This window comes from Protopterus annectens, chromosome 4.part0 (assembly GCF_019279795.1).
Source record: "Protopterus annectens isolate FY-2018-M chromosome 4.part0, PAN1.0, whole genome shotgun sequence".
Lineage (NCBI taxonomy): Eukaryota > Metazoa > Chordata > Ceratodontiformes > Protopteridae > Protopterus > Protopterus annectens.
The window spans coordinates 359,448,792-359,473,326 of NC_056733.1; positions in this window are offsets into that span (position 1 = coordinate 359,448,792).

Here is a 24,535-nt window from a genome sequence, read left to right on the forward strand (position 1 = left end):
GGGTACATGATGTAACACCACACACAGGGTGACAGTCTGTATGCCTCTCCCAGTACATGTTTTTGCAGAATGTCCAGCATTTTACCCCACATGTCTGCTGTGTTCCTCATACATTTGTGGTTTTCCAGTACTTTACTGTCAACAGCAGTCACTGACTTGTTGTAACTACTGACATGTTTAACTGGTGGCCTTTACATCCTGCAGCTAATCTGACCTGTTGCAGCCTGCTGTTATACTAACCACTTTCTAGGTTGCTCAGAGCATATATAATATCTGTCTGTAGGTATGACCCTTTGTGCCCCAATTAACTCTGGCTTTGTCCAGCTTTCTTGCAGTAACGGATTGATGGGTTATGACAGTCTATGGGAATACCACCATATGAGTACCTGACATGCAGAAGATGTTGGATACTGCCAGGTTCTAACCATCAGCACCATCTTCCATGTGACTGTCCCTTGCCCTGTGAGCCATATCAGCTGCCAGACAAAGAGGATTAATTCCTCACACTATCAACAATATACAGGAATTGTCTAGTCTGCTGGAATATCAATGCAGATTTACTCTTACAGCAGTTGTATTGGAACACTGCTGTGTTTAGGGTGGGGGAAAACCAGACTATGCTCTTCTGGCATAGACACTCATGTGACTGTCCTGTGCCCCCACTGTTTGGCATCTTCCTGGAATAATGTTGTGGAGTTTCCAGCCATGTGGTCAGTGGATATTATGGGAAACATACTAGTGAACAGAGTACCTGTTGTCCCAATTGGCTGTTAGATCTGTACAAGTAGTCCAGTAGCCCACTATAGAGCTCTGCAAGGAGCCCAGTAGCACACTATATATAGCCTACTATAGTCCCCTTGCATACATGCAGCAGGTCCATACATACGTTACCATATTGTAGTACCCCTTACAAGTAGTGTAGAGGGGAGTGACTTACCTTGCGAATGTAGCAGTTGACAGGCCTGTAGTTTGGGGCTAACTCTGTCTGACGCATGCAGTCTGCAGCCAATACATGGTGAGGTTCAGGTTGTGTGGTCTGGCTGGCATCATTTTAACTAATATGTATGTGAGTCACAGTAAGGTATCAGTCCATAGGGTCTTAGGTTGTCAGTGCATGTGCTATGCATTTTCTGTTGGCCAAGGCCAGAGAATATTGGGCACATCTACATCTGCCTACAGGGACAGCCTCATGAAGTTCCTCCTCCGAGTCCTCCTCTGGATGTGGCTGTGGTGACCTAGGCACTGTTGTGGGGCAGTTTATCAGTCCCCCTCTGGATGTGCCTGTGGTGACCTACGCACTGTTGTGGGGCAGTGTATCCCTTCCCTTTGCTGATCCTGCTGCAGCTGTTTCCACAGGATCATATTGTGTAGCATGGCACATACTGTGAACATCTGTGAGCATGTGGCTGGAGAGTACTGGAGGGCTCCACCAGATATATTGAGGCACCAGAAACATGACTTCAACAGCCCAAACACACACTCTATGATGTTCCTAGTTTGTGCTTGTGCCTTATTATGGCATTCTTCAGTGGGTGTATGTGCATTTCTGATGGGTGTCATCATCCATGTTTTCAGGGAGTACCAGCATCCCCAAGTAAATGGCAATGTGGGATGTGCCCCCTAGCAAACATCTGGTACAGCTGTGATGTGTGCCAGATATAGAAGCCATGTTAACTGCCATAGCTGATAGCACACACATTCACAATAATGCCCTGGGCATTGCACAAAATCTGGCAGTTGATGGAGTGGTACCCTTGTGGTTGACTTAGATTCTACCCTCTTCACCAGGTGGTCTCTTGATGTATACATGAGTGTAAACTATGGCACCCAGTACTTCAGGGTAGTGTGTTACACAGTATAAGAGTCACATACTGCTGGCCCTCTCCTCAGGGGTGTGGGCAAAATAAATGTGCTCACTAGCATGTGGTAGCATGGCATCCAGGAAGTGGTGGAGTACCATGGAAGAAGATGCCTGTGAGATCCCCATCATGTCCCCAGTTGCTCTTTGGAAAGTACTTGTAACTAGTATCCTAAGGACCACACATACCTTTGTTTCCATTGGGATGGGTTCCCCTCTATTGGCTCTGGGTCTGAATTGATGTCGGCAGAGCTTAGTGAGTTCTTTTAGTATGTTCCTGTCCACCCTGTAGTGCTCTACAATCCCCAGATCATGTATGTCCTGATAGGTTACTCTGGTCCTGAACACTCTTCTCCTTCTCAGTCTATGCCTATGGTCAGCATTGGCAGCAGCTGGACTGACCTCAGCATCTAGCACATACATATGTAGCAGACCTGCAGCAGCCCCTAGCATTCTCTCAGTTAAAATTCCCAAATCTGTACTCCAATGGTGCTGTGTATGGGGACAAATCAGACTGTAGGGTGTATGCAACCTTTATAGTGCTCTGCTGTAGGTGTAGCCTGTGTGGTTGGCTACCTATGATGCATTCCACCTACCAAGTACATCATTAAGGGTTTTAGTGGGCCTAGTTTAAGTGAAATAGGGCTCATCAGTATTTAATTTATCATTGGCTTTCTCAGCCAATTTTTTTTTCTTTGTGACAGCCTTCCACTTTGAGCACTGCGGTGCACCACGCAAACCCTGCCGCAAAGGTAAAAAAAAGCTTAGCAGTCAGTAGACACACCCCCATGGAAGGTCACGCTCAGCATGGCAGTGCACTGTGCAAACATGAGCAAACATAATAAAACACACACCTCACATGTAAACACAGTTTAGCAGTCAGTGTGCATGTCCCCTCTGCTCAACTGAGCTCCAATGAGCCTAAAAGTTTATGCACACATCCCATTTTGATGTCAGCTACCTCTTCTGTGGACACCAACATGGTCTTGTGCCTACACGGACGGGATCTGCAGACACAGATACCCATTTGTGCTATTCAGTAATCCCTAGTCATTTGCATACAGATCCGTGCACTGTACCTGGAAACTACACAGTGTCAGGCCTTGCCTCATTAGCAACCACAGCAATCTCACATTGCACATACTCCACATAGAGTCCTATAATGCATTACTGTTACATGCTCACATATTCTGTTTTTTACAATAGTTTTATATTTTTCCCATAACAACATGCTTGCACACTGTGGCATGCCATGCAAACATACTCAGGGAATTAAAAAAAAATTACATTATTTTCCACATAGTTCTGGAAACATGGTGATTAGTTTTGCACATATCTGTGTCCCCTATGCTATTTATGCCACTGTGAGTACACTTTTACAGCCCAGGTGCACTTTTTGCATCCTGTACATGGAATTTTTCCATGTACATTATGGACACAAACACGGGGTCTGCACAACTGCCTATTTGATTACTACATCACTCTACCACCCTCACTTGCATGCAATTCACCTGCTTATGAGGTGATTTGCATGCCACAGACACTTCCATGTTTGCACACTTGTGCATGCCCCTCAGTTCCGTTTACTGGATTACACATCTGCTTTCTTCCATGTAAACACAGTGCCACTGTGCCTACATGACAAATAAGTCTGTATAGGCGTTATTAAATTTCCCCATGTCATTAATGATTTTACTAAATACAAGCAAAAAGCCTCTTTGTAGCCAAGGTGTTTCAAGATAAATTATATAGCAAAACCAAAAAAAAAAACAAAATCGGAAACACACTCTTACCATGCCAAAAGTTTAATAAAACAATACAAATATACAAAATGCAAAGCTTTCGAGACAAGCTCTTTATCAATACTAACGGTGTGTTTCTGATTTTGTTTTTTTGGTTTTGCTATATAATTTATCCTGGAACACTTCAGCTATGAAGAGGTTTTTTGCTTGTATTTTGCACTTTGGTTACCGCTAAGAAGCATGATTCCATGTTTTGTCACTAGCCTTTGTGTCTACAGCCTGAATCATCTATTTAGGATTATATGCCTCATACTAATAATGAGACTGTTGAGATTGCTTCAGAATCTTCTGATAAGAGGTCTGCTAAGCTACACACATTTTTGATGGTCAATAATAATCCTTTATTGTCTATGCTGAGTAACGGCAGTGAGATAACTGGAGAGTCACACAATGATTCCACTATACAGGTGAAGGACAATCTTGCACTTATGTTCTTGCACTTATGTTACGTGATTTGACTCTCAAAGTTGAAATGTATAAGAAACTATAATGACAATGTATGAGTTTCTGTGCTTATTTAGAGTTAGGAATAGTGCTTAGAGGTCTCAGAATTGTGAAAATGGTGACTTATGGTAATAAGTATCCTGACCTCTTAGGCAAATGGCAACAACTAAATCTCAAACTAAGTGCGGACTATATGCGCTTAATGAATGATTTTTTTTTTCTTCCAAGAGAAACAGAACTTACTGCTGAAATTGAAATGCTTGAAGAATCTTTAATTAACTCAGCTGACTTTAGATTAATATCTAAAGATTATGATGAAGCATTTGAATATCTTAAGAACTTTGAAAATAAATTGATCGCTATTAAGAAACATAAGATGTTGAGAGATATTAATGACTTTAAACATAATCATGTTTTTTATTGCCAAAAGAGATAAAGAAGATGACATTAAAACCAGGAACTAATGCTGACCTTTCAATATCCTCCAATCAGAACTCAACAACAAGGGTGGAGCTTAGTGAAATAGCTTCTTCCTATAGTAACATGACAACCACTATGAGAATGGTTCAGTGTAGTGAAGCAGTAGCAGACTTAGATAATTATTCTGCTGATGATAATGCAGCTGTGAGTTCAGAACAACAAAATATTTCTAATACAGTTTCACAAGTAATTGAAGTTAGTTTAAGTAATGATAAAGAGAAACTCCCAGAAAATATTTTTTTAGGAATAAGTCAACTTCAGTTACAGCTATCTACTCAGGTAATAACTCAGTTCAGATGGAGAAGCAGAACAAGGACTCCTATGCAGAAGGTCAACAAAGGAGTGAATGGGTAGTTCCTAACAGTTTAGAAAGAATACACCCCACATCGGCAAGGACCGATAATGAGGAGCAAGCAGGTGAAGAATATATTCTTAGACTGTTAATTTATCTAAATATGCTCTATCAAATGATGAGTTGTATGTTTTAAGTAAGGAATTGACATATGAATCATCTATTAGAGGAAATATAAGTGAATTATTGACTGAATTGCAATTTTTGCATGTAATATAGATCTTAAACGTTTATATGGTAACAACACTAATACATTGAATACAAATTTAAAAAGGTCTGCTACATTGGTTCTGGTGTGCACACCAACTGTTATATCATTTCTTGTGATGCTCGAACTGGATATGTATGATGCATTTTTTAAAGATAATAGATGTATGAAGTATTATAATTTATGTTGGAATGAAAGGGTCTCATTAATGAATCTGTCTGCTAATTCACATATAATAATTAAACAGGCAGACAAAGGTGGGAAAGTTGTAATTGATACCATGCTATATAATGATTTGATGTAAGAATTACTTAATGACACTATGACTTTTAAAAAAGTTAATAACACTGCAGCTGAATACGATTTATTAGATAAAATGTTATTTATATGATTTATGGATGGAAGGGTCTATAACACCCACGTTATATAATTTGTTGCATACATCTGATCCAGTATTATCTATTATATATGGACTTCCTAAGCTACATAAAGATATGGAAAGACCACCTGTGAGGCCCATTGTTTTTAGTAGTAAATGGGCTACCACATCTATATCAAAGTATCTTGAAAAAGAATGAAGTCCCTTACTTAAGTTCAGTAGAAGCTTTATCAAAGATACCAATGATTTCTTGACAGGATTAAGTAACTGGTCAAGGAATAATGAATATACTGAACTTTTATTGGTGATTATGGATATTAAGTCATTATTTACTGTAATCCCAAATGATTATTGTTTACAGTGTATAATGGAATACTTATGCATTCATACTGAGTTTACTGCTACTAAGATTGAAATGCTTTGCTTGATGTTAGAAGTAGTGATACAGAACAATGTGTTTTTGTTTAACAATGAAATATTCCATCAGCAATTGGGTGTAGCAATGGGCACCCCTGTTGCTAATACCTATGCAAATTTGGTATTAAACAGATGGGAGGAAGAGCATATTTTTAACAATGATGGTATGTATAATTTCAAAGCAAAATAAATAATATATTTTAAAAGATTTGTTGATGATATAGTTTTGCTTTGGGCAGGTACGGTTTATGATTTTAACAGCTTGGTGTCTCATTTACATGTCAAGATTATTTTTTTTTAATATTTGATGTACATTACTCTAATATTAGAATGTTTTAGATATATGTATTATGTTTAAAGACATGGAATTTGCGACTAAGATTTTCAAGAAAAAGGTACAAGCCACACGTTATGTTCACTCTAGAAGTATGCATCCCACACATATGTTTAAGAATGTGATTAAAAGCCAATTTCTAAGAGCTAGTATACTTAGCACTAGGCAAGATGACTTTATTCATCAAATGGATAGTATGGCTATTGACTTTAAAATGAGGGGATATGACAAAGAATTGATAGAAAGAATGAAAGTGGATGTAATTAGTGAGTGTGATGGCTTGGGTAAACCTTATTTGTGTCGTGAGATATTAGAGGCACAGAGTAGAATTTGCAACAATGTGCAATCCAATCAGCTGAGATATATTTCAAAATATAATCGACATACTAAGATGGTACAACAGATTATTAGAAAAAAAATGGTTAATATTACAGTCGAATGGTAATATTAAGGGCATTTTAGGTGGTGCTCCTAGATTTTCATATAAAAGAGAGAATAATCTGAAACAGATTCTTTGTTATAGGGAATTAAACTATAATAAATATCCTACTAATACGAAGGAGAGGTACTGAACTTTGCTTTGTTGTGCACTGATATTAATAATAAAGCACTGATAAAGAGCTGTCTTGAAAGCTTTCCATTTTGTATATTTGTATTGTTTTATTAAACTTCTTACATGGTAATGGTGTGTTTCTGATTTTGTTTTTTCAGTTTTCATTAATAATTTTACTAAAGCATAAGTATCTTGCAGTATGCCAAATGATATGTATATTTAAAGGTAGCACCTGATAACACTGGTGATCTGTGCTCCTCATGTCAAAATGTGGGTGACTGGCTTTCCATTAATAGTAGTAAATCTAGACTTACTGATGATGATTGCACTTCTGCAATTGGCACAGCTTGGAGAACTGTTACATATATTAATGACTAGACTGATGAGATAAATAATGTTAAGCAAAGGGCAAAGAGAATGCATTTAGTAAGGAAGTGTCTAGTGACTGTAAAGATCACAAAACCCCTAGTGAAGAAGAAACACCACTGACAACTTTGGAATTCAGGATACAAGTATTCAGCAATCTGAGCTTTCAGAGTTTAGAGAAGAACATACAAAAAAAAAAGAAACAAAGGATGAAGTTCACAACAAATAAGGAAGAAAAATAAACTCATAAATGTCTGTAAAACAAAGACAATGCATATTATAAATGACACTGCTTTGTTGTGTAACACACATATTACAGGGAATAATAACATTTTCTATCAAAAAAACCTTTGGTCTGCTGAAAAGCAAAGGTAGAAAAGGAGGAAAGGGGCAGGTGAAAAGGAATAAATCAAAACGGAATGTGAAAGGATTGAAGAGAATTAATATAAGAAAAAGGATGTGAAATTCAGACAATGACAGCATGACTCAAGCTGTGGATGTACAAAGTCAACTGGATGAGAACTGTATGCCTACAAACATAACAGAGATTAATAAGATGAAGTGGCTATGAAGATCATTCCTTTGTAACATTTGATAGAGCATATATTATTGAATTAGAAGTTGAAGATTGTTCAGATCTGATCAAAAAAGATATTCCTGTAATTGGAGATTCAACTATTAGAGGAACTGATACTTACATTTGCAGAGAACATAATGAACATCAAATAGTGTTATGCTTGCCAGGAGCAAAATAGAGGATATGAGGCAGGCCTTAGAATGCCTTAATGTAAGGAAGTACAGAGCTGTTCTTATTCATGTTTGGTACAAATGATGTCATCTACAAGCACTTTTTGATCTGTAAGTAGGGAACTTCCAGTCCTCTTAGATAGCATAGCCTGTACAGGTGTTAGGATGAATGGATTAATTTTTCACAAATCACATCTGGAAAGGAGAGTCAGGTCACCGTAAATGAAAAGATTTTTTTGGAAAATACCTGCATGAAAAAATGGCTCATTAAAAAAAAAATGAAACGGGTGGATGATCCAAGCTTAATTTTGGCCATGTGTTCAGGCAGGATGGTTTGCGCTTATTAAGATCGGGGAAGAGAATGTTTGCAGCAGATATTTTGCAATATTTGACAAATACAAGGCATGATTTGTGCCAGGTCAAAAATTTAACAGTTCGCAAATAGCAACATTTGATGCATCTCTGATGGTTGTTAATACTAGGGGCATTAATAACAATTTTTTTTAATGGAAAATTTGTTACTTTCCCACAACATTGATGTTGTTATTGTTTGTGAAACATGGCTAAAGAACAATGAATGGAAACAAGTTTCATCAGGGTATAAGTATTTTATTGTAACAGACATGTTAACAAAAAATCAGGTGGAGGTGTTATGACAGGGATTAATGATATTTAGGAGACATTGGATTATTTCATGTTCAGTGATAACACCAATACTATAGACTGTGTAACTGTGACAGTAAAGACAATCCTAGAATATATAACAAGTGCTGGACTGTGTATGACCTGGAAGAATTCATACATTTCTTGTATAAAACACAGGAAAGAAGAATAATAGTGGCTGGAATAATATTGATTCAAGAACATTAGTAAAGAAATTATTTACAGCATATGCTCAGAAACAGTTGCTTCAGATTGTAAAAAATGCCTACCGGGGAATGAAACATACTATACATTGTTTGTGTTCATAAGGAAATTACTGTTACTTCATGTGAAGTTTTTTACCATTGATGTGCAGTGATCATGGGGTTAGAAAAGTTAAGCTGTTGTTAGATAATTCTGCCAAACTGAAATATAAACCAAATGCACAGAAGATTAATTATAGATTATATGGAAGCAAAAATGTCATTATGTAAAATTAATTAGAGAAGGATTGTAGAAAATTTTGAAGGAAAATTGTTTGAATGCAATAAAAAAAAGTTTAACATCAGAATCTAGGCACCCAACATCGGGATGATATATTGTCGTAAGAACAGGATACTTGATTAAGGTGAGAAACAAACATGATAAGAAATGGAAAACAGGTCAAACTACAACTTTGAAAACTTAAAATAAAGAAGATGAACAGACAAACTAAACATTCCCCAGGATTCACAAATCCTCTGTGTAAGACTAGAGTAGTCTTACATGGAAACGCTAGTGTAAGAGTAAGATGGCAGCGCGACATGCATATTAATGAGGATGCACTGCCTCAACTCAAAGGCTAACACGGAGCATGCATGAGTGCAGGAGGTGTGTCGGACTGCCGAGCAGTCCAAAAATCCATGCCCCTCCAAGTCTCTCAATTGGGAAATGTCAACTAACATGAGCAAGTCTGCTCAAATGTGTACATACCCAACACTACACTCCCCCACATTCTAAACCCCAGTACAATTATGAAATGTAAAACTTTAAATTTTTTTTAATTATTCCCGATATAGTTGCCCGTATTTGCGTGTGTTTGCGTGGGTTTGTCCATTGCTTAGCTACAGTTAGCAGTCAAGATATCGAAGAGAATAATAAGAAACCTATATGCAAATTAAGCAAAACAGGAATAGCGTAGTGGTAGAACCTTCGCACAAAGAGGAGGCATTCCTGATTTGAGTCCCACCACTCCCCTTTTTATTTTCTGTTGGGAAATCTGTATATGAAAAGAATTCCTGAGATTTACCATTGAAATTATAGTAAAAAGCATTGAAATGGCCTATGTAGTAGTGAACGAATTTTATATATATATATATATATATATATATATATATATATATATATATATATATAAGAAAGTGAAATGGTTCTGCATACTGATGAATGCATAAGAAATGTATCTTAAGCAATGTGAAGCACTGCTAAGCAAAGTTTACCAGTATTAAGCACATTTCTATATAATTGCTCATAGCTTAGCACAGCTTTAACTAGCACAATAGCTTTGCACGGGGCTGTGCATCGCACCAACTAGCGCAAACAGAACATGTTTGTACGTAGCTGTGCACCGCGCTAACCAGTGCAACGTAGAGCAATGTAGAGCAACGGAGAGCAGCATCGGGCAATGAATGGAGAGCAACATCGGGCAACATAGAGCAACGTTGGGCAATGATGAGCAAAGTTGGTAAAACATAGCCACACCTCCTTGCCAGTCTGGCCAGTAGTGAAATAAAAAGCAATGACAGGCCTCAAACCCGGGATACTGTGCACCATAATCACAGTACTGAACCACTAAGCCATGACAGCTTTTCATAAGGATGCACTTTCAACACACACATACATATCAATGGAAGTTTACCCATTGCTAAGCAAGTGTACCCTCAGCTGCATTTTTTCAAAACTGGCCAATCACAAATAAGTGCAGGAAATGATGCATATTTAAGCTCCATAGGCAGGAATACTTGCCATAACTGGTTGTAGCTCCCATCTGATGGCAGCAATGGCCAGTGTTGGAGAGGGCTCTCATTTTTGAGTGCAATGTTGGGGCATTGAGGAGTTAAAAGTAATGGTTTGGCTCCTTGTCCATAATCATGAGGATAGACTCCTGTGGGGCCAATACCAGGGCACCCAATACAAAGTGGAAGCCTGGGACTGTCTACTACATGAACTCACCAGTGCCACAGGTGTCCCTCAGACTGGTGAACAGGTCAGACACCACCATGCAGTCCTGAAGAGATGCAAGGTGGATCAACTGGACCAGTGGATCCAGGAGGCCCGTGAGATGACAAATGCCCCACTACTGAGTAAGTAGCCATGGAATTAAGTATGTAAGAATTGCTATTCTTGTGTATACTATGGATAGGTATGTCTCAATATCACTTCATTTACTTCACAGCTGCAGGTGTCCGTGCTGTGAATCAGCAAGCCTATGCAGATAGGCTGCAAAGGCTGCACCACCAGGCAGGTTAGTAATTATTCTGCTTGTACTGTTACGTAAAATAAATGAGAGAGCCTGAAAAAAGTGTTTGAACACAATAAATAAAGGTATAATAATTCTCTAATAATTATTCTGCATGTACTGTTATATAAAATAAATGAGAGAGCCTCTAGAAAAGTGTTTTAAGTCTTTAATAAAGGTATAATTCCTGGAGTGTGTCTGTGTCATTTTCTTTGATATGTTGTTGTACTTTTGCATTATAGAAAAAGTACTGTTGTATTAAGCGCTGTTAACACACAGTTTGGTAGGCCCATATAAAGTGGTTGAAGGGAGTGCCAGTAGCTTTTAAGCATATTCACAGTCCTCAACTGTTGGTTCATGCTCAGCATGTACAGGTTAATCTGGCACATGAGTAGCTTGGTATTGTGTTCCCCAGAAATGTCATTGTGCTGCCAGAAATGTAGGGAGCTGTTAACATATAACTGATAATTCCACCTAAACATATATAGATAAGTATAGGAAAGTAGAGTTGTCAGTGTACCATCTTAGCAGTAGTGTGTCTGAGCAACTCACAAAATATGTAGTAGTAACATCTACATCCCGGATAGTTTGTATGTCAGATACAGCCCATGTATATAAAAATCTAGCAAAACCCATTTCACGATTTAAGGACAATTGGCTAGTGTAATAATACATGTAGGGGACATATAACTGCAGTTAATAGGAATGTAGTGCAAACTAGAAGGATATATGAGTTGTTAATGGAGCTATCACTTTCCACCCTACTGTATGTGCATAAAAAATGCAATTCCACACCTCAATGGGTATGTCTAATCTCAAAACATTTGTTGGGACATATGTCCTATTGGTTTGTAAATATCTGCATTTATTTTGATGCATGTGTCCTGTTCAAATACCACAATATTGGTGGCCTGTTGCCATCAATTAAACCTGCATGCTGTTGTAATGTCCACTGATGTTCCATATATGCATGTGTCATCCTTGCTGTTCAACTGTTGGAACTCTGGTGTGTTGGGTTAATAGGAATACTTCTGCATGCTGTTACAACTAATTGGGAATGCTGTTGACTGTTACTAACCCATATTTTCATTAAATCCTCCTAAACATAGAACGTATGGGAAGGCTGGTCCCAGAGGACCCACCTGTCCCACCTCAGCTGGCGATGGCACCTGGCACCAGCAGGTCCAGTGCCCAGCCTGGGACCTCCTCCTCCATTGGCCCTGTGCCACTTTTGGGTGGAAGTGCTGCAGGGGATGGGGCTCATCCCCCCCATTTAAGCGTGGGGGGAGGAGGGCCTCCTATCACCCTCTGAATGGTCTGGGCTGTGGTGAGTAGGGAGATCAAGTGTTCTGTCGCTGATCCTCTACGCCAGCTTGAGGCACGTGTGGCATGACTCAGGGGTGAGCCTGCCCCTCCTATGCAGCCCCCAGCATAGCCAACCACTGGGCTGTGAAGGTGCAGTGGTGACTGCCCATGGGTGGGGATCTCAGTTCCACTGTTGCCATCTGTGGGTTCATGGGCTTGTAATTTCCAAACATCCTTTCCCGTCAATGGTGTTCACCCACCAGATGTGCCATATTTTGCCCCTGTATGCGTCTTGTTTGTCTTGTCTGTTTACCTCCACAACCTACCTCCCCAGATGTAGCTACTTCCCCTACCCCACATTCCACTCTCACCTGAAAAAAAAGAAAAAAAGGGCAATCTGCTCACAAAAAAAAAATGCGCCCCACACATACCTGCCCATTTTGCACACATGTCCGCTGGACACATAAACTGATATTTAATTTGCAGTACAATATACTTTGTTTTCCTCACCCCTCTCACAGGGGTTGAAGGTTTCAAATTCCTCTCCAAATTGATTGCATATGCACAGCTGTTGCTGTCAAAGAAATGGGCAGCTATGGGCATTCCCTACACCCATCCTGCACATCCCGAGCTGTTTTCCCTACTGTATTTCCCTCTTTGTGCCCGTTTTTCACCACTTTCCTATCTCCCCATTTTCTTTTCTTTCAAAGAAATGAGCGCAGGGGTTAGTGGGAGTAAGCACTTTTAAACAGTAGTTAACAGGTTTGTGTGTGTTTGCGCCCATGTGCGCTTAGCTAAGCTTAGCTAAACATCGTGCAAACCCACGCAAACCCGCTTACAACTGCTTAAAAGTGCCTTAGTCACTCTGTATGTCAGGGCCCCTGTTCTGCTCAGCAGCAAAATAAAACACCTCTGTCAGTCTCGAACCCCGGACCTTGTACACACTAGACTGCATGAAGTATCACTAAGCCATGAGATGTCTAAGACCAGAGTAAAAATAATGGCTAAATAATACAGCTTTAGAGAGTGACAAAGAAATCAAATATAAAATAGTACAAAGTTGTATATTGACTAAATAAGGAGAAAATACGGTAAAATAACCTGTGATCTTACACAGAAAGCATATTACACTGTGAAAGGACATGGCACTCTCTGAATATCAGGGTTATAGAAATGAACAGATGTGTATGTGTGTGCTGAGCAAATGTTATAAAGTATCTGTTAAAAACTTGCATACATTTTATACTTTGGTTGTAAAATGTCTTTACCAACAGCAATAACACATTCTAATCTAACTTATAGTTACTAGGTAGAGGAAGTATTTTACATAAAAATATACTAATAATAAAACAAATATAAAAAAATAACAGTTTGCCAAGTACAATAATAACATCCAGGGATTGGTATTACAAGAAATAATGGACTTTCCAGGGGCAGGCAACTCATTGCTTCTCTGTAACACCCACCATCACTGCTGCTTGCTTATTTAAAAGGCTATGTTTGGTAATCAAATGATGCAAGTTCAGATACCAAATTGTAAAACAATGCTACAATTATTTAACATCGAATTTAGTTCCAGTGCAACATTTAACTGCTATGAAATACTTGCTTAGTGCCTGTGTCATTTTAAAAAAAAATATGTCATACTAAACTTCTATATCTCCTGATTTGAAAATATTTTCTGGTTCCCATTTCCATGGCAAAGACTGCTGGAGCCCTGCCTATGACCCACATGTCCTGAGTTCAATTAGCAGTCTGTACTCTGGAGAAGCTAGGCAGGAAGATGTTGGAAGGAATGACAATGTACACTTTTCTTTGATATGTTGTTGTACTCTTGCATTATAGAAAAAGTACTGTTGTATTAAGCACTGTTAACACACAGTTGGATAGGCCCATATAAAGTGGTTGAAGGGAGTGCCAGTAGCTTTTAAGCATATTCACAGTCCTCAATTGTTGCTTCATGCTCAGCATGTACAGGTTAATCTGGCACATGAGTAGCTTGGTATTGTGTTCCCCAGAAATGTCATTGTGCTGCCAGAAATGTAGGGAGCTGTTAACATATAACTGATAATTCCACCTAAACATATCTAGATAAGTATAGGAAAGTAGAGCTGTCAGTGTACCATCTCAGCAGTAGTGTGTCTGAGCAACTCACAAAATAGGTAGCAGTAACATCTGCATCCCGGATAGTTTGTATGTCAGATACAGCCCATGTATATAAAAATCTAGCAAAACCCATTTCACGATTTAAGGACAATTGGGTAGTGTAATAATACATGTAGGGGACATATAACTGCAGTTAATAGGAATGTAGTGCAAACTAGAAGGATATATGAGTTGTTAATGGAGCTATCACTTTCCACCCTACTGTATGTGCATAAAAAATGCAATTCCACACCTCAATGGGTATGTCTAATCTCAAAACATTTGTTGGGACATATGTCCTATTGGTTTGTAAATATCTGCATTTATTTCAATGCATGTGTCCTGTTCAAATACCACAATATTGGTGGTCTGTTGCCATCAATTAAACCTGCATGCTGTTGTAATGTCCACTGATGTTCCATATATGCATGTGTCATCCTTGCTGTTCAACTGTTGGAACTCTGGTGTGTTGGGTTAATAGGAATACTTCTGCATGCTATTATAACTAATTGTGAATGCTGTTGACTGCTACTAACCCATATTTTCATTAAATCCTCCTAAACATAGAACGTATGGGAAGGCCGGTCCCAGCGGACCCACCGGTCCCACCTCAGCTGGCGATGGCACCTGGCACCAGCAGGTCCAGTGCCCAGCCTGGGACCTCCTCCTCCATTGGCCCTGTGCCACTTTTGGGTTGAAGTGCTGCAGGGGATGGGGCTCATCCCCCCATGCAAGCATGGGCGGAGGAGGGCCACCTGTCATCCTCCAAATGGTCTGGGCTGTGGTGAGTAGGGAGATCAAGTGTTCTGTGGGGTGAGCCTGCCCCTCCTATGCATCCCCCAGCACAGCCACCCTCTGGGCTGTGAAGGTGCAGTGGTGACTGCCCATGGGTGGGGATCTCAGTTCCACTGTTGCCATCTGTGGGCTCATGGGCTTGCAGTTTCCAAACATCCTTTCCCGTCAATGGTGTTCACCCACCACATGTGTCATATTTCGCCCCTGTATGCGTCTTGTTTGTCTTGTCTGTTTACCTCCACAACCTACCTCCCCATATGTACCTATTTCCCCTACCCCACATTCCACTCTCACCTGAAAAAAAAGAAAAAAAGGGCAATCTGCTCACAAAAAAAAAAATACGCCCCATACATAGCTGCCCATTTTGCACACATATCCCTGGACACATAAACTGATATTTAATTTGCAGTAAAATATATTTTGTTTTCCTCACCCCTCTCACATGGGTTGAAGGTTTCAAATTCTTCCCCAAATTGATTGCATATGTACAGCTGTTGCTGTCAAAGAAATGGGCAGCTATGGGCATTCCCTACACCTGTCCTGCACATCCCGAGCTGTTTTCCCTACTGTCTTTCCCTCTTTGTGCCCCTTTTTCACCACTTTCCTATCTCCCCATTTTCTTTTCTTTCAAAGAAATGAGCGCAGGGGTTAGTGGGAGTAAGCACTTTTAAACAGTAATTAACAGGTTTGCATGAGTTTGCGCCCATGTGCGCTTAACTAAGCTTAGCTAAGCATCGCGCAAACTCGTGCAAACCCACTTACAACTTCTTAAAAGTGCCTTAGTCACTCTGTATGTCAGGGCCCCTGTTCTGCTCAGCAGCAAAATAAAACACCTCTGTCAGTCTCGAACCCCGGACCTTGTACACACTAGACTGCATGAAGTACCACTAAGCCATGGTAGACATTCAACAGATTGGTGCTGAAATAAATATATCATGCATCAGGATGAGTGAATGTAAAGGAAAAATAGGAATGCCATAACACAAATCTTGTTCTGTGGATCTTTACTAGCAGTTCTTGTGGAATTGCATTACATGACTGTGAAAAGAGAACCAGCCATTTTAGCAGAAAAGAATGTTACAGCAGCACTTTACAACCCCCACACAGTATCATAGTAGGACAAACACTAGCATATCTGATTAGGGCAGAGGCCATACTTCCTAACTGTGACTAATTTTCAGGCATGTCCCTGATTTTGAGACAAGTTTTAGCTGTGTCCTTCTGAATCCCTCTGAAATGTACTGACGTTAGGCAGAAAGGTGGGGAATTGCACTTAATGAATAATGACAATAAGTAAGAGTTAGATACTGCTTGTACTTCAGAAAAGGTGTATTAATCAATATGCTCTGGTTCTCTCAAAGTCTCAACTTAATGTCTCTAATATTTTAAAGGTGTACCTCACTTTTACCTACTTTTCCCTGAGTCTGTTCAAATATGTACCGGAATGTTTGAGAGGCCTGGCAGAGGCAGTAACACACAGGCATATCAGCTTTTCTGCTGTTACACGCTGTGCAAATAGCTTTGGAAGGAGTTCCACAAGCATACCCTTATGTAGGAGTACAACACTGAAATACCAAAGGATGTAGCCATGTACTGGTAGCACACGACTGTAACAATGCCATTGTACCAGTGCTGGAAAGACCTGTGCGCTGCACAGACAGAGAATAACAGCCTAACATCTGTCTACCATCTGGATAGGTCCTCATTTGGGAGCTATGCAGACAGACTACTTGCCTTGCTAAACTAACAGGTACACAGCAACCATTAAAGCCCAGCAAGATAATATTCACACAATAAGACATAATGCTCTCTGTATGTCTGCATCCCCACCCAAATGTACAATATACCTGTGTGTGTTCAGGGTCTACCAAGGTTGTATGCAGGCATACTCAGTACTGGAATTGCCCAGTTTTCTTGAGCATCCTGTGCTAATGTCAACAATAAAAAAGCATAAACTGTGCAGAAGTGAGTACATTAATATTCACAGTATAGCAGTTCACAAACAGTTCATGTGCCAAATGAATACATCTCAATAACTACTTTTGTATGGCAGTTAATTGTATAAGTAGAAAAGAAACTACATACTTCCATGTATCTTGTGTTAGCATTTGTAGGGGTGAGTACAATTCTACACTGACAACTGTGTACTGGAAGTGGTAACATTCAGGTCAGAGTACAACATTTAAATCACTGGCTACACCCCTAGCATCAGATATAAGAACTATACCAACCTTCTGACTTACACAACGGTGTCCACAGCAAACAAGCATGGACCCCACTTTGGAAAGCTGAAAGGGCTATGCCTACCTGACATAGCAATTTATAGCATTGGGTTGCTATGGCAGTGGGTACTGCAATTACCACACAGCAGGCTGCATGCAATTACCAAATGGTGGCCACCAACTGGTGCTGAGGCCATCACATGCACATGTGCAGATAGCTATAAAAGCAGGCTGTACTTGCTGGCCACACATGCAATCATTCCATTGTAGATACTGAGAGAGAGAGAGAGAGAGAGAGAGACAGAGACAGAGAGAAAGAGACACTCACACCCACCCATCCACCCACACCAGCCGAAAAAGGCAAAGACACAGAACTGAATACTACCAACACATACAAAGGACATTTATGCAACAGATATGTATTTCCTGGCATGTAGTAGATGTATTTGAAGACTACTCTACATACTTTGAAACATCAATATGTGGCAGAAGTACGTATCTATGCACAGATGCCCTGCATAACTACTGCCATGGACAAATCAGTGTGTAGCTATGTGCAGTGGGACATAACTGTGATATATGTAGCTCAGCATTAAATGTCAAACATCTGATCCATGTTATCTGTGTTCTGTACAGTAGTGTGGACAATGGCTGTTTGGGGGAGTAGCGCATATAGCTATATAAACATGGATGTGACAGAGTAACACATGCATGATAGTCATATCAATGTGTAGCTTAGCATTGGCAACTGCTGTACCAGGCTAGCATGCTAATCTAGCATTTGCAGCTATGTATACACTCTCTAATATTACTGTGTGCTCACACGTGACACCTGTTCATGTTGCAGCAAGGCCCAACAGGTCAGCCGTGAGGTCCAGGGACTCCCAACAGTGTGGACCTTGTGTGTGTATGGCACACACATATGGAGAGATATATCTGCATCAGATATATTAGGATCTGTACATGTGCATAGAGCAAGGGACATACTGCAACTGTTTGTGAAGGGAGGTCATATATATGTTGGTGAAGGTTGTTATGTGGATATTTGTATGTAGGTAGTAGTGTGTGGCAAACAAGACAACATACAGTGCTGGTATATGACATGTGGTGGTTAAACGTTGTGGGTGTGATTTGTTAAGTTTGCAGTGTTGCAGCCTGTAAGGCCTGCTAAAGCCACAAGGGCTGAGAACACTTTCAATGCATTTCACACAAGACTGTGCAATATCATTACATAACTGTATACCTCACATACTTCGCATAATTGATATTCCCACCATGAAAGGTGGACTGTATATGTGCCTATATGTATATCTATATGTACACCAATGGATGTTTATATTTATGTGTGTATATATATATATATATATATATATATATATATATATATATATATATATATATGTATATATATATATATAGAGAGAGAGAGACAGAGTCATATTTACTGCGACAGATGCCTGGTGACAATGCCATGGCCTCAAGCTCAATGTCAAAAATGCATTGACATCCCTTTTGCTAAAAGCTCTGTACCCATGAACTACCACAGAGGTAGTAGTCGACTTAACACCGAAAGTGTGATAAGAGACCATGGGACACAGGTGGACAGTAGCCTCCCCTTTGATAATCACAGTGCCACACTAGTCATGTAATCTGTCTACGTGGCACACCTCATCACAAAAGCTGTGTCATCCAGGAAAAAGAGGTCAGTGTTCCCCTCCACTCATCACTCACAAAACCCATTACAGAGTACAATGCCCCTTCTGGTATGTACCTCACAAGACATCTACAGCAACTGGAAAGGCCACAGACATACCTCACAAAGAGTATTACTGCCCTCAAAAATATGCCCTATGCAGACCGTCTCACAAAACCACAGCTAGACTGTGTCGCATACTGCCATCCCAGAGGTGACCTCTGCCTAACATACATAGCTATGTCAAACCCAGAGCTGTTGGACATGCTCCACGTAAACAGATCACAATCCCTACGAGCTACAAACTCTAGGGACCTAAACCTTGTCACCTCAATAAACAGAACATGCTGAAGGGATAGATTCCTCTCTCAGAGACATCCCATACTCTGGAACAAACTGCCTATCAATAGCAAACAAAGCGCCTCAGTAGCACTCGTCATGAATAGTCTTGATGATTGGATGGGAGATATGAAATACACCCCGGGAATCACCTCTGTGGCTCTGCTTGACAAGGGCACATGAAATTAAATTACTTGGGTGTCAAAGGCCAGTGTACTGTCTGGCTAGGCTTCTATAGGCCCTAGGGCCAATAGCCTATTACCTACCTATGAACCAATACACACTCACATGTACTTGTTGCAATAATTGCTATGTGAGGTTGACTGAGTGTGATGGTGAATGTGTCACAGTTGTGTATATGTGGGATAGCTTAGCGGGATACTGTTTTTGTCATGGTATTATGTGTCCTAGCTCTGATCCCAGCAAAAGATGTGTATGCTATTGCAAGCCAGAAAAAGTAGTATGGCATACAGTCTGATGTAGTCTCTTGGAATTAACTGGGGTGTGCCATTGGAGGCTAAAGCAGTACATGCATATTCATTGATTGGTACTGCTGGTGAATCCAAATCCTGTATGAACTGTAGTACTACCTGAAGCTGTAGGCCTAAAGAGCACAGTATGGTGTATGTCCACATTGCTTGGAAACATTGTTTTGTGTGTTCCCTGTAGTCCTCACAGATTACATACCTCAGGCATAAGGGTTTGTAAGTACTGACACACAGTACTGTATGGTACACACGTAAAGCTCATCTGGGTTGCCATACCTCTGTGTCCTGTATGTATGCCTGATGTGTGTGTGGGTATGCCTGTAACATGCCCTCGTTCATATGTGTGTTACAGGATATAAGTGCGTATCTAGCAACATGTATAGTCTAGTACAGCAGTATGCCACCTATATTCATGAATGTGCACCTATTTTAGGCAGGGGTTTTCCATCAACAACTAGTGTGGTATACTGGTAATACTGTAACTGGACTTTACAATCATTGCAATGGATGACATATTTCTTTATGCATTAGCTTGATATATATCTCCTGTGGCTAGGTGGTGCATTGTGTTGCATACAGTGTGCCATGTACTGTTGCATAGTCTTACATAGTGGTTTCTCTTTATTGCTTTGCAGAAAATGGTTTAATATATAGAGCGTGCCAGGCACTGTCAGGCAGTTGTGGGTTGAGTACTGATATGTGGTATTGAAAGGGTGTATCCTCTGACAGACAATAGTTTGCTATTTATGGCATTTCAGTGATATCTGTACTGTAGAATGTTAAGTGTGCCACATGACTTGCTCACACATATTGTTTCATTGTTTTCTAGGGCCATGGCCCGCCATTGCAACCCTACCTATAGTCAAGCAGAGGATGAAATCCTAACCACCAGTCTCATCCAAAACTACACCCTGCTATTCTCAAGAACTAGCCAGGACCAGCATGAGCGGACTGCAATAGGTCACATGACACACATTGGGTATGTGTGATGTTTAATGTTGCAGTTGTGTTATAGCATGCCATGTCTTGGCTGGCACTGGCATGTCCACAATATTTTCTACACTCACCATAACTACTGTACAATGGCTATGTTGAGCAAACGTATTCCATCAGGTATACATGCACCACTCATCCTGTGTGTATACATAGAATGCACGAGCTAAACCTGTGACCACAATTATCTGCTAAAGACACAGATGCTCTAATCAGTAATGGATATCTATGTGACAAACAGATAAACATCCAGCCATGGTATGTATACCTGTGAGTGATGGTGCACAGCACATTGAAGAGCTTGTAATACTTGCACAGCAATGTTGTGTCCATGTACACATTGTGTTCCAGGGTGAAGCCAATCACTGAACAACAACCCACATGCATCAAAGCCATGTATACTGTTATTAGCATGGACTGTCTACACTCGCACTGCATGCTGTTGAGCAACACATGTCCTGCATGCTGACACGTGTGATATGACTGTTTTCCTTGTGATACTGTACCCCACCATTAACCGCTATTGAGTATGTTCTAGATTGCTGGTGGTGTGTGTGTGTGTGTGTGTGTGTGTGTGTGTGTGTGTCTGCTGTAGTGAGGAGTGTATTTGTGTGCATGTGTTCATGTGTGCTTGTGTGTATGTGTTCATGTGTGCATGTGTGCATGTGTGCATGTGTTCATGTGTGCATGTGTGCATGTGTGCATTTGTTCATGTGTGCATGTGTCTTGACATCATGTGCAGGTCGCAAAGTGTGTTTCCTGTCTTCCTCTCACAGGTGCTGAAGTTGAGCTGGTTCACTGCTGCAGGGAACCTGATGTCGCTGACACAAATTGTGATAATGAGGATAGGTGTGTTGAGGCACAGGCATGTTTGCCAGGGTCTGTCGTTAGGCTACCAATCAACAGTACACACGTGTCCACCCCATCCATGCACACAGTCATACTGCCAATACATCCATCATCACCAATGCCCTTAGCTGAGGGATAGTGTACAGTCAGCAATGGCCAGGACAGTGTGGTATCTATGGCACATGCATCCGGACACAGCAGCCATACCCAGAGGTCTGGAATGGTACCACATAGGCAGATGTCCAGGGGTTCTCGTCGGAGCACTGCTGGTCATCATGCCCCTGGCAGATGTGCCACAGGTCTTACAACCTCACTCATGTTCCAGGCTGTCATGGAGGCATAGGCATGTATGGAACGGTACACCAGACAGGGACTAAGGGCACAGAGGACACATAACACCACTTTAAATGACAGTATTCGTGACCTAGCAGGTGCCATATGTCATTACACTGAGGTCACTGATAGACATTGGGGTGAGACATTAGATGTCCTCCGCAATGTCATGTCCATGTGTCAGGACAGTGCTGGACAGATGACACGCCTACGTGGACATATGCCAGCAACATCAGCAGCTGCTAGTCACCACGGATGTCCCTCAAGTCACAGACGCTCCCGTAGTGCCAGTACCAGCCCCAGCAATATTGGGAGTGGGCTGTCCATAGACCGTCCTAGAAGACCATGTGCACGTGGCTCTGGCCAGTCCGAGCAGATACCTGGGTCCAGTGTACATCTGTCTACCTCTGAGGATAGTACCCAGTCTAGCTTAGTACCTGATACTGTCAGTAGCACCTCTGCCAGGCACAGGTACCATATCCCAGAGACGGTGATCTGTAAAGTCTGGCAGGTACAGTCTGTGGCTGTCCCACAAATCCCCATATATGGCAACCACATGGTGGAACTGTGTGCATGCAGACACACACACACATAAACCAGACACCTAGGGCTAACACATACCCGCACACATTACATCAACATTGGCCCATACCAGTACTCTTGGCCCTCACACACACACACACACACACACACACACACACACACACACACACACACACACATACATGTCAATTGTATGGTTCAATGTAGGCCTCTGGCAAACCAACAACACACCCTGTGCATATGATGAAAACTGTGCCACCTCCTGTCATCTGTAACAATGATGCAGGAACAGGCTAACATGGTGCTGATGCACAGGGTGACTTTATAGCAGTATAGCAATGTTAGCATGTTGTCAGCAGTAAAGTGTAATGATATCCTTGAAGGTGTAGCTGAGCAGGCATGATGCATTAAAGCTATGATTGTCAATGTAGTATTGTTTACACCAGTGTTATTCCCAATAGTGTATTGTCCGCCCATGTGTCACTTGGCTGATGTGTGTAGCATTGGCAGCATGTGTTAGAAAGTGGACAGTACGTGTGGGATGTGTGCAGCACAGGTTTGCAGGTGTACATTTGTGAACATGGTGGAGGTGCACTGTCTGCATGTACGTGCATAGTGGACACATGGGCAGGGTGACATGCCCTGTATTACACAGTGTTAACACTCCATAGTTTCTATTGGTGGCCAGTATGCACTGTACTACACACATTTTGGAACTTGGGTACACATGTGTGTATGACATGGTTTGACACGGTGCTGTGGGTGATACTGTTACTATCTGTCATTGGTTTGCATTCTGGTAGTATACATAACCTCAACATCCTGACCATATACAACCGTTAGATGATGTCTTGACAACTGACACACAGATGTAGGACACACAGTAACATTTGTATCCTTCAGGAACTATACTATGCCAGTAACCAGTGGTGATCACCTGCACCCATTCCTGGGACCACTCCTGATTAGCATATAGCTCACTTAGGTACAAGCAAACACAGTAGGGATATGCCTGTCCACGTCTGGAAATGCATACTCAGATGACACAAACATCCTCCACAAGGGTATCATGCAGACAGATACTTGTTGTCAAACCCATGCTGTAAAGCTATAAGCCAACTAAAGCATAGTCATCCACCTTTACAAAACATAGTATCCCCACAGTACCACATAGGTAGTAGCCCCCAACATGTTGGCAGGTACCAATATGTACATACAGCCAAGTGTTACATCATCTCTCCTTTGGTAATCACATTTCCAAAGGTATTTTGAAATCCCTCGGTGAATCACATAAGCAATAAGGGGTCTGTATGCATATCCACAAAGGTTGTTGTACACCTATAATGAAGAGCCATCATTGACAGACTTTGCTGCATTTGATCTGGTCTAAAATATACTTCAGGCATAAACCCTCACTCACACTATTCAATAGAAACTGTAATGAGTGTGTGTGACACGGATGACCTAGGCTAGGGATCTCTGCAGTGGCTGGGCTTGTCACAAGCATACAGATGTGATCTAAGGTCTGGAAAGCAGCAGCACACTCTGGCAAAGATAACAGATGTGTGCATGGAGAAAGCAGGCTTCCCACCTATGAAATAATTGAGGTCACATGTACGTATATGTATTTGCCACACAGCTACCTGATGTGCAATGCACATACTGTTGTCATTGTGGTATGTCATACAGTAGTAAAAGCAAAACCCACGACACAATGACCAATTGTGTCACACACACACACTCACCAAGTG